This window comes from Monodon monoceros, unplaced genomic scaffold (genome assembly GCF_005190385.1).
Source record: "Monodon monoceros isolate NGI ecotype Baffin Bay Population unplaced genomic scaffold, NGI_Narwhal_1 Super_Scaffold_12, whole genome shotgun sequence".
Classification (NCBI taxonomy): domain Eukaryota; kingdom Metazoa; phylum Chordata; class Mammalia; order Artiodactyla; family Monodontidae; genus Monodon; species Monodon monoceros.
The window spans coordinates 17939556-17954782 of record NW_021703768.1 but is presented as its reverse complement, the minus strand read 5'-3'; the positions used below and the strand labels follow the sequence as shown (position 1 = coordinate 17954782).

Genomic DNA, 15227 nt, shown 5'->3' with positions numbered 1-15227 from the left:
AGTGAGAGGCCCGCGTACCGGAAAAAAAAAGAAAAAAAGAAAAAGAAAAGATGACTTATTAACATCACATTTCACAGTGAGTGCAAGAATGAAGAAGCTGGTGCATGACTTCGAAAGCTAGCATTTTCTGAAAAACGAACAAAAATTTAGCAAAGAAGTCAAGTGAATGGTCCTCTTCCTATTTATCCAGATAACATCTCATGTCTTTCTAAATTTTCTTTCTTTCTTTTTGCTGGTTGCAATTATACTAGGATAATTATACTGACGTTGAGAGACAAGTGTTGTCAGCTTCTTCCTTGTGTATAATGGCCAAAATCATTTAGATTCAATGCAATAGAGGCCACATTTCCCGTTTTTTCAGCCATATAAGCCTACATTAGGGTTTAAAAGACCTCCAGTAACTACCCCAGCCTTCATCCAAGGAAAAAAAAAATCAATTTTCCAGGATTTCTACAGCTCTTTTTTGGTCTCCATAGCAGTTAAGGGCAAGCTGAGAAGGAAAAAAAAAAAAAAAGATTTATTTCCAGCTCTAGTGAAAGCTGAGTCCCAAGATAAAATAAAAAGCCAAGTATAATGAGAAAAAGGGAAGTAAAAGGAAGAAAACTCCTATAGGTCAGTACTGAATATGACCTTTGCTCTGAAAATTCAAAGAGTAATAAATTATAAGAGAAAATAGGAGCTCATTTGTGTCATTGAAGCTCTACCTCTTGCTTGACTAGGGAGCTGAACAACAATACACAGATGGAGGGCAATGAATTTATGAAATTATGTGCCAGCTCCCAGGATAGGGCTTGAAATGTGCACTTGCTGTTGGCACTAGAATTGGGGCTTTGTTGATCTAATGCCAGGACTGCATGCTCACATTCTGCTTTTTGTGCCAAAGTTAGATGCTCAGATTTGGAAGCTAAAATTTATCAAGTTTTAGCACTGCCTCTCCACAGCCAAATGATCATGGCATAAAGAGGTACATATTTTACTTCAGTTTGAAAGTAGAACTGCCACATTAGAACAAATTCATTCTCCTCAAAAAATTCAGATCTGAACCATTTCCCTTTTAATGAGCTCATCTAAAAAGAGTCTAGAAAGCTTTTTCTGTCTACTTCTGTTTTTTGTTGGGTAGTATAGCCTTGTGTCAATTTCCTCTGGCTTTTAGATTTAGACAAATATTTATTTTCTCTGTCCTGAACACTAATGATATCCCTTGATTTTAAGAACTTATTTAACATAAATGATAATACAAAGAAATTAAGGTGGCCATGTTTAATGATATAGTCTCCAGCCAATTATTTTCTTTTTCTTTTTATTTTTTGGCTGCACTGGGTCTTCATTGCTGTGCATGGGCTTTCTCTAGTTGTGGCGAGTGGGGGCTACTCTTCATTGCGGTGCGCAGGCTTCTCATTGCGGTGGCTTCTCTTGTTGTGTAGCACAGGCTCTAGGCACGCGGGCTTCGGTAGTTGTGGCACGTGTGCTCAGTAGTTGCGGCCTGCGGGCCCTAGAGCGCAGGCTCAGTGGTTGTGGCGCACAGGGCTTAGTTGCTCCGCGGCATGTGGGTTCTTCCCAGACCAGGGCTTGAACCTGTGTCCCTCGCACTGGTGGGCGGATTCTTAACCACTGCGCCACCAGGGAAGCCCTCCAGCCAATTTTTAAAACTGTTGTTCCATTGGAAGCCACAACCTCCCTATTCTGTTTTGTCCAGAGGGCACAAAATTATTTTTCATGTTATAGTAATGAAGCTCCTACATATCCTCTTCTGGCTACATCATGCCCATAATATAAAAAGCTACAGAAACTTCCAATATTCTCTATGATAAGAAATGCTTATTAAGTGCTCAGATGTTATATCCCTGAAGTCCTAAACTCTGTGTCAGCAGTTCTCATCCCTTTTTTTCACCACAGAATCATCTAAGAAACAATCTAAAAAGTACCTTTGGCCTGGCCCTACCCAGATCAATTAAATCAGAACCTCTGAAAGTAGGGCTTAGGCATCCATGCTTTTTAAAGCTCCCAAGTTGATTCTAACGTGTGGCTAGAGTTGAGAACACTCTTCTATGTGAAGGGATAGTCTATGTCTTTGTGGAAGCAAATCAAGGATGTACTGAGGAAGTACAACCAGGTAAAGACGAATCCTAAGTCAGTGATGCTAAAAATAAAAAGAATGTATATTACCTTTCTAGTAACTTGCTAATTTTTAGCAAGACGAGAATTAAGGCTGCTATAAAGAATCACCGGATTTTCTTGTTTTTACTTTACTTTGAATTTCCTTTATACATATTTTTTCACAGAAACACTAACATAGAAAGTATTTAAGAGTATCAGAGTTACTTGTATGTGGAAAGGGAATGTGTGAGTGTGAGTATTGTCCTATATGCTGTACAGAGTGAATTTGCTACTGAAAAATGGAATATAAAATACCTTCTCTGCCTGTTGTGCAAACAAGGGCAATGGAAAATAGCACTCACCTGAGATCTGCTAGGGAAACATTTATGGGGAAACTTAGAGCAACAGATCTAGGTGTGTGGGTCCCATTGCCCATTCTAGGGCACCACTCAGAGATCTAGAACAGTCATTTCAGACTCTGAAGGAGTGGTCGGCTGTTTAGTAGGACTGTCACGCTGCATGGTTAGGTAGGTTTAGACCTCTTTCTGATATGAGCAGGGCTATGACACAAGAGCAATATGACATGATGGCAGCTTGTCTCTGACTCTCTCCTGCAGCCCAGTATTAGAAGATGGGTGTAGCACCAACCCTTCCTTTGTTATAATTAAACCTGAGGGGCCAGTCCTTGCGGGTTCAATTATGTGAACTGACAAGCCAGTGGCAGCATTTGCTACATCACTGTTCATGGTGGGGAGAAGGCTGAGTCTCTCCTCTGGTGTTACAAGGCCTGGAATCCTTGAGATGTGGCCAAGATTAACTGTGTTAAACCCAGGGCCGCTGCTAGTTTTGCCCAGGACTTTACTAGAGGCCAACTGTTTTTCTGGGAGGCTGACCAGGACAAGATCAATCTTGAACGAGTTAACACTAATCTTCACTCAGTCTATTTCTCTCATTTGAAGGACAGCATGGTACCTCTTATGTCAGCAGCCCATCGCTTGTAGCTTGTGAGTGCTGTCAGCCTAATCATCAGCATCCCAGGAAACTCTGGAAACTGGTTATAAATGGCTGCGTATCACCCTGGTGACGCAGACCACACACACCTCAGTGTGATAGGGTAATTTTTAGGAAGAGCCTATGGGCATGCATTGTCTAGTCTAGAAAGTATAACGAGGGTGGCCTTTTAGGTGAATCAGTACCTGCAGCCATGCTCCAAGTGTCCTGTAATTCCCAGGGGCCCCAAATCATTCTGGGGAAAGAAAGATCCATCCTGTATTGGTTGTTTAACCCTCTACATAGTAGGCATTCAATTAAAACGCATGGACTCAATAAAACAATGTTAGCCAGTATTTATTGAGTATTTAATATGAGTCAGGAGCCATTCTAAGTACTTTTGTTCAATGGTTCATTATTCTTTACAACAACCCTGTGAAAGAGTGATTATTATTATCCCATTTTTAGAGAAGATTGAGGCATTAAGAGGTAAAGTCACTAGCCAAAGATTATGAGGCAGGTAGGTGGCAGAGCTTGATTTCCAATGATGCCCTGTTGATTCAGACTCTCCACCACTGCTTTTCAAGGCATCAATGAAATGCACTTTTTGGACAATGAATTGTTTAGGAGCTCTAGTGACAGTGAGAAGACTAGTTAGAATTTAATTGCAATAGTAAATGTGACTTAGATGAGGTATGTCATTGGAATAGGAAATAAGTAGACAGATTCAAGAGATACTTAGGGAGCTGGAATCAGAAAGACTTGGTGATTGAGGGTTTGTGGCAGGTAAGTAAGAAAGATGTATCTATCACTGTTCTCAGTTTCCTATCTGGTGAAATAAGATAGGGAGTACTGGAGGCAAAGGAGGTGTGTGTCTGCAAGATCATGAATTTACTTTTGGATGTGATTAATTTGAGAGAACTGTGACATTTCAATTGGAGTAATCAAGCAGGTTGTTGTGTATATTATTTACATTTCCTCTGATCATCATGATCAAAGAAGTTCCTTTGGCTGGAGTTTTGAACTGAGTATTCCAGTGAAGCTATGGAAGGCTAATAAATTATAGAAAAAGGAAAATAGAAAAAAAGATGTTCAGAGAGCATCTTTTGTAACTTGTGACTTAGAACCCAGGCAACCAAAGAGCAACCCACACTTCATATTGAGAAAAATGGCCTAGAGGAAAAGCAAAAACGATGCCTAGGATTAGGGAATCTCAAGTATAAATGAGATGAAAGAAAGGCAGAATATATTTTCAGTAATAGAGGGAAATAAAAAAATAATGAAACAAAAAATGCTTGATGACTGTAGTTAAGTATCAAGGCAGGATTCAGAAATACCTGCATGATTTATAGTCTGGGTGTTGTAGAAAGCAGTACTGAAGTGCTTGTGAATTTTGTAAGCTGGGGAGGGGAATAAATTTTGACCTAATTTCTAGGGATCATTTATTTTTACTTATTTTATAAGAGAAAATCAATTACTACTGATGATAATAAATATAAGAAAAGCATGGGAATACTAATTTTGACAGCTAATATATATCAAAAATCTGATAGCTTTTATATATTTAAAACTAGAATTAGGAAAATAAGTGGTATATCTAAATAATTGAAAGCATGTCAGTAGTGTTGGATTGTATAGACCTTTCCACAGGAAATCAGGTGTTAAGTTATCTTAAGCAACAACCAAAATTAACAGTGTTACTGCAGATGTTTGCTTAGTCCATCCTCAGAAAACATTCTTAAGCATCCTTGGGTCATTAAACAGCTACTGATTTATTCTTTGTCAAACATTTACTGTTCAGGTTTCATATAAGAGTACTTCCCTCCAATTCCATTCTACTTGTCCATTAATATTTTTAAAACTCTATCAAATTCTCATTAAAAATAGTTACATAATATATATTATAGGAAACATGAATCACTATGGGAATAAGATCTGGATAAATCAAAATGGGTGTGCATATGGTATAGATACAGATATAGAATATCTATACACAATCATTGTCCAATATTCAGTATTTATAAGACAATGACTTGAGAACTTGAAAACATGTATTCTAATGTGTAGGCCCTCAAGTCTATGTCCCTTAAGGGGAAAAAATGCTCTTTATTTTCTATTTCTGCACAAATTAAGTCCATACTCCGTATACTAAACATGCTCAAAAGTTCTCTCAAATATATATCCTAATATATAAAGTAGGTATCCTTATGCAATAGGTTTATTCTATTTTTAATTCTCTTTAAAGGTAAATAGTTGTACCAGATGATCTAGAAACGTTTCTAGGTCTAATTATTATTATTTTTTATTTCAGCATACCTATATGTGTGCCTACACACATACACATACACATATATGCTTGGTGCTTGTTTTCTTTCCTACTAGTTTTATTTATATGATTAGATTAATTCAACAATTATTTACTGAGGCCCCCAAACAGATTAGTTTGTTTGCTCTAGAAAATACAGGCATACCTTGGAAATGAGATATTGGGGATTTGGTTCCAGACCACTGCAATAAAGCAAATATCTCAATAAAGCAAGTCACACGACCTTTTTGGTTTCCAAGTGCCTATAAAAGTTATGTTTACACTATACTGTAGTTTCTTAAGTATGCAATAGCATTATGTCTAAAAACACAGTGTAGCTACCTTTATTTCAAAAAACTTTCTTCCCAAGAAATGCCAACCATCAACTGAGATTTCAGTGAGTCGTAATCTTTTTGCCGGTGGTGGGCCATGCCTTATTTGCTCAATGTTGATGCCTGCTGAATGATCAGGGCGGTGTGTGCTGAAGGTTGGAGCAGCTGTGGCAATTTGTATAAGATAACAAAGAGGTTTGCTGCATCAGTTGGCTCTTCCTTTCACGACTGATTCCTCTGTAGCACGCTATGCTGTTTGATAGCATTTTACCCACTGTAGAACTTCTTTCAAAGTTGACGTCAGTTCTCTCAATTGTCAGTACTTTATCAACCAAGTTAGTGTAATATTTTAAATCCTCTGCTGTCATTTCAACAGTCTTCATAGAATCTTCACCAGGAGTAGATTCCATCTCAAGAAACCATTTTCCTTCCTCATCCATGAGAAGCTGTTCCTCATCCGTTAAAGTTTTAACAGAGATGGTAGCAGTTCAGTCACATCTTCAGGAGCCACTTCTGATTTTAGTTCTCTTACTCTTTCCACCACATCTGCAGTTGCTTCCTCCACTGAAGTCTTGAACCCCTCAAAGGCACCCAAGAGAGTTGGAATCAACTTCCAAACTCGTGTTAATGTCGATATTTTGACTTCTTCCCATGAATTGCAAATGTTATTAATGGTATCTAGAATTTTGAATTCTTTCCAGAAGGTTTTCAATTAACTTTGCCCAGATTCATCCAAGGAATCACTTTCTATGACAGCTATTGTTTTACAAAATGTATTTCTTAAATAATAAGTCTTGAAAGCCAAAATTATTCCTTGATCTATGTGTTACAGAATAGATATGAGTTAGCAGGTACAAAAACATTAATCTCACTGAACATCTCCACCAGAGCTCTTGAGTGCCCAAATGATTTGCCAATGAGCAGTAATACTTTGAAAGGAATCTTTTTTTCTGAGCAGTGGCTCTCAACAGTGGGCTTAAAATAGTCATTAAACCACATTATAAGCCGATGTGCTGTCATCCAAGCATTGTTGTTCCATTTATAGAGCCCAGGAAGAGTAGATTTAGCATAATTCTTAAAGGCCCTAGGCTTTTTGGAAGGGTGAGAATTGGCTTCAACATAAAGTCACCAGCTTCAGTGACACCTAATAAGGAAGTCAGCCTGTTCTTTGAAGCTTTGAAGCCAGGCATTGACTTCTCTCCAGCTATTAAAGCCCTAGATGACATTTTCTTCCAATAGAAAGCTGTTTTGTTGACATTGAAAATCGGTTGTTTAGTGTAGCCATGTTCATTAATTATCTTAGATAGATATTCTGGTTAACTTGGCTGCAGCTTTTATGTCAGCATGTGCTGCTTCACCTTGCATTTTTATGTATGGAGATGGCTTCGTTCCTTAAATCTCAGGAACCAATCTCTGCCAGATTCGAACTTTTCTTAACACAGTGTCCTCACCTCTCTCAGCCTTCATAGACTTGAAGAGAGTTGAGGCCTTGCTCTGGATTAGGCTTTGGCTTTAGGGAGTGTTGTGGCTGGTTTGATCTTCTATCCAGACCACCAAAACTTTCTCCATCTCAGCAATAGGCCTGGTTCACTTTCTTATCATTTGCACGTTCCCTGGAGGAGCATTGTTAATTTCCTTCAAGAATATTTCCCTTGCATTCGTAACTTAGTTTCTTGGCATAAGAGGCCTAACTTTGGGCCCGGTTTGGATTTCTACATGCCTTCCTCGCTAAGCTTAATCATTTCTAGCTTTTGATTTAAAGTGGGAAACGTGTGGTTCTTCCTTTTACTTGAACACTCAGAAGCCATTGTAGGGTTATTAATTGGCTTAATTTCAATATTGTTGTGTTTTAAGGAATAGGGAGGCCTGAGCAGAGGGAGGCAGTCAGGGAAAAGCCAGGCAGCGGAACAGTCAGAACACAGATTCATGGATTAAATTTGCCATTTTTCATGGGAGCCCCAAAACAATTACAATAATAACATCAAAGATCACTGATCACAGATCACCATAACAAACAAAAATAGAAAATGTTTGAAAACTTGTAAGAATTTCCAAAATGTGACACAGAGACATGAAGGAAGCAAATGCTGTTGGAAAAACAGCGCCAATGGACTTGCCTGACACAGGGTTGCCACAGGCCTTCAATTTGTAAAAATTGCAATATCTGTGAAAAGCAACAAAGCAAAGCACAATAAAATGAGGTATGCCTGTGCTAAATAAATAAATAAATATCTGCTGACTTCAATGGGTTCAACTTCTTTATTTGGGAGAATAGGACAAGACAATGGAATCTTGAAAGACTGGGAAACATGGGTCCTGCCCTCAGTGCTGTCAAATATGAATTGTATCACCTTTGTGAACTTACTTAATAATTTTGGAATCTTAGTGTCCTTACCTGCAGAAAGGAAATGGTAATGCCTAGCTGAGGATGTTATTAGAGATTATTTTTCAAGTTCCTGGCACAGAAGCTGTCACAAAGCAGTAACTCAGTCCTGTTCACTAGCATGTTACAAATCATGGCCACACAGAGTGATGAATAGGGTAATGTAACCACTGCTTCAGAAACTGAAAAAGGGAAACGTTTATTTCTGACTAGGATGAAGAAGGATCTGTCTTGAATTAGTCAGAGTTTGGCAGGCAGACAAAGGAAGGAGAGCCTTTTAGGCAAAGACAGCTGTCTCCACTAATGTACACAGAAGTAGGGAAGGCTGGGAAGGAGGGAGGCCACAGGAGAGGGCTGATACCAGGAAAAGTATCTTCAGATCTCTGTTTCTTCCTCAAATCTATATTTCTAATTTCTTACCAGGCATTGCTATTGACTGTCTTACAGACACTTCAAACTCAATATGCCTGCAAAGAAACTCATTATCTTTTATCCCAATCCATACTCCCCTTCTTTATTCCTTGCCAATGATATATTCATCCTCCCAAACCCAAGGTGAAAAAAATGGAGTCATCTTCAGTGTATAACTTTCACATGCAGTTTGGTGCCACATGTTATCATAGGGCCAGAGAAAAGGAAACAAAGTTTGCTATTTGGGGAGGATTGAGAAAGAGGGAGAGAAAGGATGATAATTTTGTAGCTGAGTATTTTTTCTTTTTAACATTTTTATTGGAGTATAATTGCTTTACAATGGTGTGTTAGTTTCTGTTTTATAACAAAGTGAATCAGTTATACATATACATATATCCCCATATATCTTCCCTCTTGCGTCTCCCTCCCTTCCACTCTCCCTATTCCACCCTTCTAGCTGGTCACAAATCACCGAGCTGATCTCCCTGTGCTATGCAACTGCTTCCCACTAGCTAGCTATTTTACATTTGGTAGTGCATATATGTCCATATATACACTACCACTCTCTCACTTTGTCCCAGCTTACCCTTCCCCACCCCCGTGTCCTCAACTCCATTCTTTACGCCTGCGTCGTTATTCCTGTCCTGCTCCTAGGTTCCTCAGAACCATTTGTTTTTTTTTTAGATTCCACATATATGTGCTAGCATACAGTATTTGTTTTTCTCTTTCTGACTTACTTCACTCTTACTACACTTACTTACTTCACTACACTTACTTCACACTACACTTACTTCACAGAGTATGACAGACTCTAGGTCCATCCACCTTACTACAAATAACGCAATTTCATTTCTTTTCATGGCTGAGTAATATTCCATTCTATACATGAGCCACATCTTCTTTATCCATTCATCTGTTCATGGACACTTAGGCTGCTTCCATATCCTGCTACTGTAAATAGAGCTGCAATGAACATTGTGGTATATGACTATTTTTGAATTATGGTTTTCTCAGGGTATATGCCCAGTAGTGGGATTGCTGGGTAATATGGTAGTTCTATTTTTAGATTTTTAAGGAACCTCTATACTGTTCTCCATAGTGGCTGTATCAATTTACATTCCCACCAACAGTGTATGAGGGTTCCCTTTTCTCCACACCCTCTCCAGCATTTATTCTTTGTAGATTTTTTTATGATGGCCATTCTGACCTGTGTGAGATGATATCACACTGTAGTTTTGATTTTCATTTCTCTAATTAATAATGTTGAGCATTATTTCATGTGTTTGTTGGCAACATGTATATCTTCTTCGGAGAAATGTCTGTTTAGGTCTTCTGCCCATTCTTGGATTGGGTTGTTTGTTTTTTTGATATTGAGCTGCATGACCTTGTAAATTTTGGAGATTAATCCTTTGTTAGTTGCTTCATTAGCAAATATTTTCTCCCATTCTGAGGGTTGTTTTTTTGTCTTCCTTATGGTTTCCTTTTCTATACAAAAACTTTTAAGTTTCATTAGGTTCCATTTGTTTATTTTTGTTTTTATTTCCAGTTCTCTAGGAGGTGGGTCAAAAAGGATCTTGCTGTGATTTATGTCATATAGTGTTCTGCCTATGCTTTCCTCTAAGAGTTTGATAGTGTCTGGCCTTACATTTAGGTATTTAATCTATTTTGAGTTTATTTTTGTGTATGGTGTTAGGGAGTGTTCTAATTTCATCCTTTTACATGTAGCTGTCCAGTTTTCCCAACACCACTTATTGGAGAGGCTGTCTTTTCTCCATTGTATATTCTTGCCTCCTTTATCAAAGATAAGGTGACCATATGTGTGTGGGTTTATCTCTGGGCTTTCTATTCTGTTCGATTGATCTATATTTCTGTTTTTGTGCCAGTATCATACTGTCTTGATTACTGTAGCTTTGTAGTGTAGCCTGAAGTCAGGGAGCCTGATTCCTGCAGCTCTGTTTTTCTTTCTCAAGATTGTTTTCAGTATTCGGGGTCTTTTGTGTTTCCATTAAAAAGTGTGAAAATTTTTGTTCTAGTTCTGTGAAAAATGCCATTGGTAGTTTGATAGGGATTTCATTGAATCTGTAGATTGCCTTGGGTAGTAGAGTCATTTTCACAAGGTTGATTCTTCCAATCCAAGAACATGGTATATCTCTCCATCTATTTATATCATCTTTAATTTCTTTCATCAGTGTCTTATAGTTTTCTGCATACAGGTCTTTTGTCTCCTTAGGTAGGTTTATTCCTAGATATTTTATTCTGTATGTTGCAATGGTAAATGGGAGTGTTTTCTTAATTTCACTTTCAGATTTTTCATTATTAGTGTATAGGAATGCAAAAGATTTCTGTGCATTAATTTTGTATCCTGCTACTTAACCAAGTTCATTGATTAGCTCTAGTAGTATTCTGGTAGCATCTTTAGGATACACTATATATAGTATCATGTCATCTGCAAACAGTGACAGATTTACTTCTGCTTTTCAGATTTGGATTCCTTTTATTTCTTTTTCTTTTCTGATTGCTGTGGCTAAAACTTCCAAAACTATGTTGAATAATTGTGGTAAGAGTGGGCAAAACTGTCTTCTTCCTGATCTTAGTGGAAATGGTTTCAGTTTTTCACCATTGAGGATACTGTTGGCTGTGGGTTTGTCATATATGGCCTTTATGATGTTGAGATAAGTTCCCTCTATGCCTACTTTCTGGAGGGTTTTTATCATAAATGGGTGTTGAATTTTGTCAAAAGCTTTGTCTGCATCTATTGACATGATCATATGGTTTTTCTCCTTCAATTTGTTAATATGGTGTATCACATTGATTGATTTCTCTATATTGAAGAATCCTTGCATTCCTGTGATAAACCCCACTTGATCAAGGTGTATGATCCTTTTAATGTGCTCTTGGATTCTGTTTGCTAGTATTTTGTTGAGGATTTTTGCATCTATGTTCATCAGTGATATTGGCCTGTAGTTTTCTTTTTTTGTGACATCTTTTTCTGGTTTTGGTATCAGGGTGATGGTAGCCTCATACAATGAGTTTGAGAGTGTTCCTCCTTCTGCTATATTTTGCAAGAGTTTGAGAAGGATAGGTGTTAGCTCTTCTCTAAGTGTTTGATAAAATTCGCCTGTGAAGCCATCTGGTCCTGGGCTTTTGTTTGTTGGAAGGTTTTTAATTACAGTTTCCATTTCACTCCTTGTGATTTGTCTGTTCATGTTTTCTCTTTCTTCCTGGTTCAGTCTCGGAAGGTTGTGCATTTCTAAGAATTTGTCCATTTCTTCCAAGTTGTCCATTTTATTGGCATATAGCTGTTTCTAGTAATCTCTCATGATCCTTTGCATTTCTTCAGTGTCAGTTGTTACTTCTCCTTTTTCATTTCTAATTCTATTGATTTGAGTCTTCTCCCTTTTTTTCTTGATGAGTCTGGCTAATGGTTTATCAATTCTGTTTATCTTCTCAAAGAACCAGCTTTTAGTTCAATTTATCTTTGCTATCGTTTCCTTCATTTATTTCTGGTCTCATCTTTATGATTTCTGTACTTATGCTAACTTTGGGTTTTTTTTGTTCTTCTTTCTCTAATTGCTTTAGGTGTAAGGTTAGGTTGTTTATCTGAGATGTTTCTTGTTTCTTGAGGTATGATGGTATTGCTATAAACTTCCCTCTTAGAACTGCTTTTGTTGCATCTCATAGGTTTTGGGTTTTCGTGTTTTCATTGTCATTTGTTTCTAGGTATTTTTTGAATTCCTCTTTGATTTCTTCAGTGATCTCTTGGTTATTAAGTAGTGTGTTGTTTAGCCTCCATGTGTTTATATTTTTTACAGATTTTTTCCTGTAATTGATATCTAGTCTCATAGCGTTGTGGTCGGAAAAGATACCTGATACAATTTCAGTTTTCTTAAATTTACCAAGGCTTGATTTGTGACCCAAGATATGATCTATCCTGGAGAATGTTCCATGAGCACTTGAGATGAAAGTGTATTCTGTGGTTTTTGGATGGAGTGTCCTATAAATATCAATTAAGTCCACCTTCCTTAATGTATCATTTAAAGCTTGTGTTTCCTTATTATTTTCATTTTGGATCATCTGTCCATTGGTTAAAGTGTGGTGTTAAAGTCCCCTAATATGATTGTGTTACTGTCAATTTCCCCTTTTATGGCTGTTAGTATTTGCCTTATGTACTGAGGTGCTCCTATGTTGGGTGCATAAATATTTACAACTGTTATATCCTCTTCTTGGGTTGATCACTTGATCATTATGTAGTGTCCTTCTTTGTCTCTTGTAATAGTCTTTGTTTTCAAGTCTGTTTTGTCTGATATGAGAATTGCTACTCCAGCTTTCTTTTGATTTCCATTTTCATGGAATATCTTTTTCCATCCCCTCACTTTCAGTCTGTGTGTGTCCCTAGGTCTGAAGTGGATCTCTTGTAGACAGCGTATATATGGGTCTTGTTTTTGTATCCATTTAGCCGTCTGTGTCTTTTGGTTGGAGCATTTAATCCATTTACATTTAAGGTAATTATTGATATGTATGTTCCTATTACCATTTTCTTAATAGTTTTGGGTTTGTTATTGTAGGTCTTTTTCTTCTCTAGTGTTTCCTGCCTAGAGAACTTCGTTTAGCATTTGTTGTAAAGCTGGTTTGGTGGTGCTGAATTCTCTTAGCTTTTGCTTGTCTGTAAGATTTTTAATTTCTCCATCAAGTCTGAATGAGATCCTTGCTGGATACAGTAATCATGGTTGTAGGTTTTTCCCTTTTATCACTTTAAATATGTCCTGCCAGTCCCTTCTTGCTTGCAGAGTTTCTGATGAAAGATCAGCTTTTAGCCTTATGGGGATTCCCTTGTATGTTTTTTGGTTTTTTTTTTTCCCTTGCTGCTTTTAAAATTTTGTCTTTGTATTTAATTTTTGATAGTTTGATTAATATGTGTCTTGACGTGTTTCTCCTTAGATTTATCCTGTATGGGACTCTCTGTGCTTCCTGGACTTGATTAACTATTTCCTTTCCCATATTAGGGAAATTTTCAACTATAATCTCTTCAAATATTTTCTCAGTCCCTTTCTTTTTCTCTTGTTCTTCTGGGATCTCTATAATTCGAATGTTGGTGCATTTAATGTTGTCCCAGAGGTCTCTGAGACTGTCCTCAATTCTTTTCATTCATTTCTCTTTTTCCTGCTCTGCAGTAGTTATATCAACCATTTTATCTTCCAGGTCACTTATCTGTTCTTCTGGCTCAGTTATTCTGCTATTGATTCCTTCTAGAGAATTTTTAATTTCATTTATTGTGTTGTTCATCACTGTTTGTATGCTCTTTAGTTCTTCTAGGTCCCTGTTAAATATTTCTAGTATTTTCTCCATTCTATTTCCAAGATTTTGGATCATCTTTACTATCATTATTCTGAATTCTTTTTCAGTTAGACTGCCTATTTCCTCTTCATTTGTTTGTTCTGGTGGGTTTTTACCTTGCTCCTACATCTGCTGTGTGTTTCTTTGTCTTCTCATTTTGCTTAACTTACTGTGTTTGGGGTCTCCTTTTCGCAGACTGCAGGTTCGTAGTTCCCATTATTTTTGTTGTCTGTCCCCAGTGGCTAAGGTTTGTTCAGTGGGTTGTGTAGGCTTTCTGGTGGAGGGGACTAGTCCCTGTGTTCTGGTCGATGAGGCTGTATCTTGTCTTTTTGGTGGGCAGGTCCATGTCTTGTTGTGTGTTTTGGGGTGTTGTGATATTATTATTATTTTAGGCAGTCTCTCTGCTAATGCATGTGGTTGTGTTCCTGTATTGCTAGTTTTTTGGCATAGAGTGTCCAGCTCTGTAGCTTGCTGGTTGTTGAGTGGAGCTGGGTCTTGGCGTTGAGATGGCGATCTCTTGGAGATTTTCACTGTTTGATATTATGTGGAGCTGGGAGGTCTCTGGTGGATCAATGTCTTGAACTTGGTTCTCCTACCTCAGAGGCACAGCCCTGACGCCTGGCTGGTGCACCAAGAGCCTGTCATCCACACGGCTCAGAATAAAAGGGAGAAAAGGAAGAAAGGAAGAAAGGAAGAAAGGAAGAAAAAGATAAAATAAAATTTTTAAAATGTTATTAAAATAAAAAACAATAAATAATTATTTTAAAAAAATTTTTAAGTAATTAAAATAGAATGAAAGAAAGAAGGAAGAGAACTACCAAACCAAAAAATAAATTCAACAATGATAACAAGCGCTGAAAAGTATACTATAAACAATACAAAACCAAACAAAAAAGAACGGACAGATAGAACCCTAGGACAAATGGTAAAAGCAATGCTATACAGACAAAATCACACACAGAAGCATATGCATACACACTCAGAAAAAGAGAAAAAGGAAAAAAAATATATATATATATCCTTTTTTATCCACCTGCTCAGTTTGGGATGATTCGTTGTCTATTCAGGTGTTCCACAGATGCAAGGTACATCAAGTTGATTGTGGAGATTTAATCTGCTGCTTCTGAGGCTGCTGGGAGAAATTTCCCTTTCTCTTCTTTGTTTGCACAGCTCCCCAGTTTCAGCTTTGGATTTGGACCCGCCTCTGCATGTAGGTCGTCTGAGGGTGTCTGTTCTTCACTCAGACAGGACGGGGCTAAAGGAGCAGCTGATTCGGGGGCTCTGGCTCACTCAGGCGTGGGGGAGGGAGGGATGCGGATGGGGGGCAAGCCTGCGGCGGCAGAGGCCAGCGTGACGTTGCACCAACCTGAGGCAC

General features: G+C 37.8%; 1 pseudogene; it reads right to left on the bottom strand.

Annotated features, from left to right (window-relative positions):
* Window positions 1–5786: 5786 nt before the first annotated feature.
* LOC114892052 overlaps window positions 5787–15227 on the bottom strand; it is an 80753-nt pseudogene continuing 71312 nt past the window's right edge.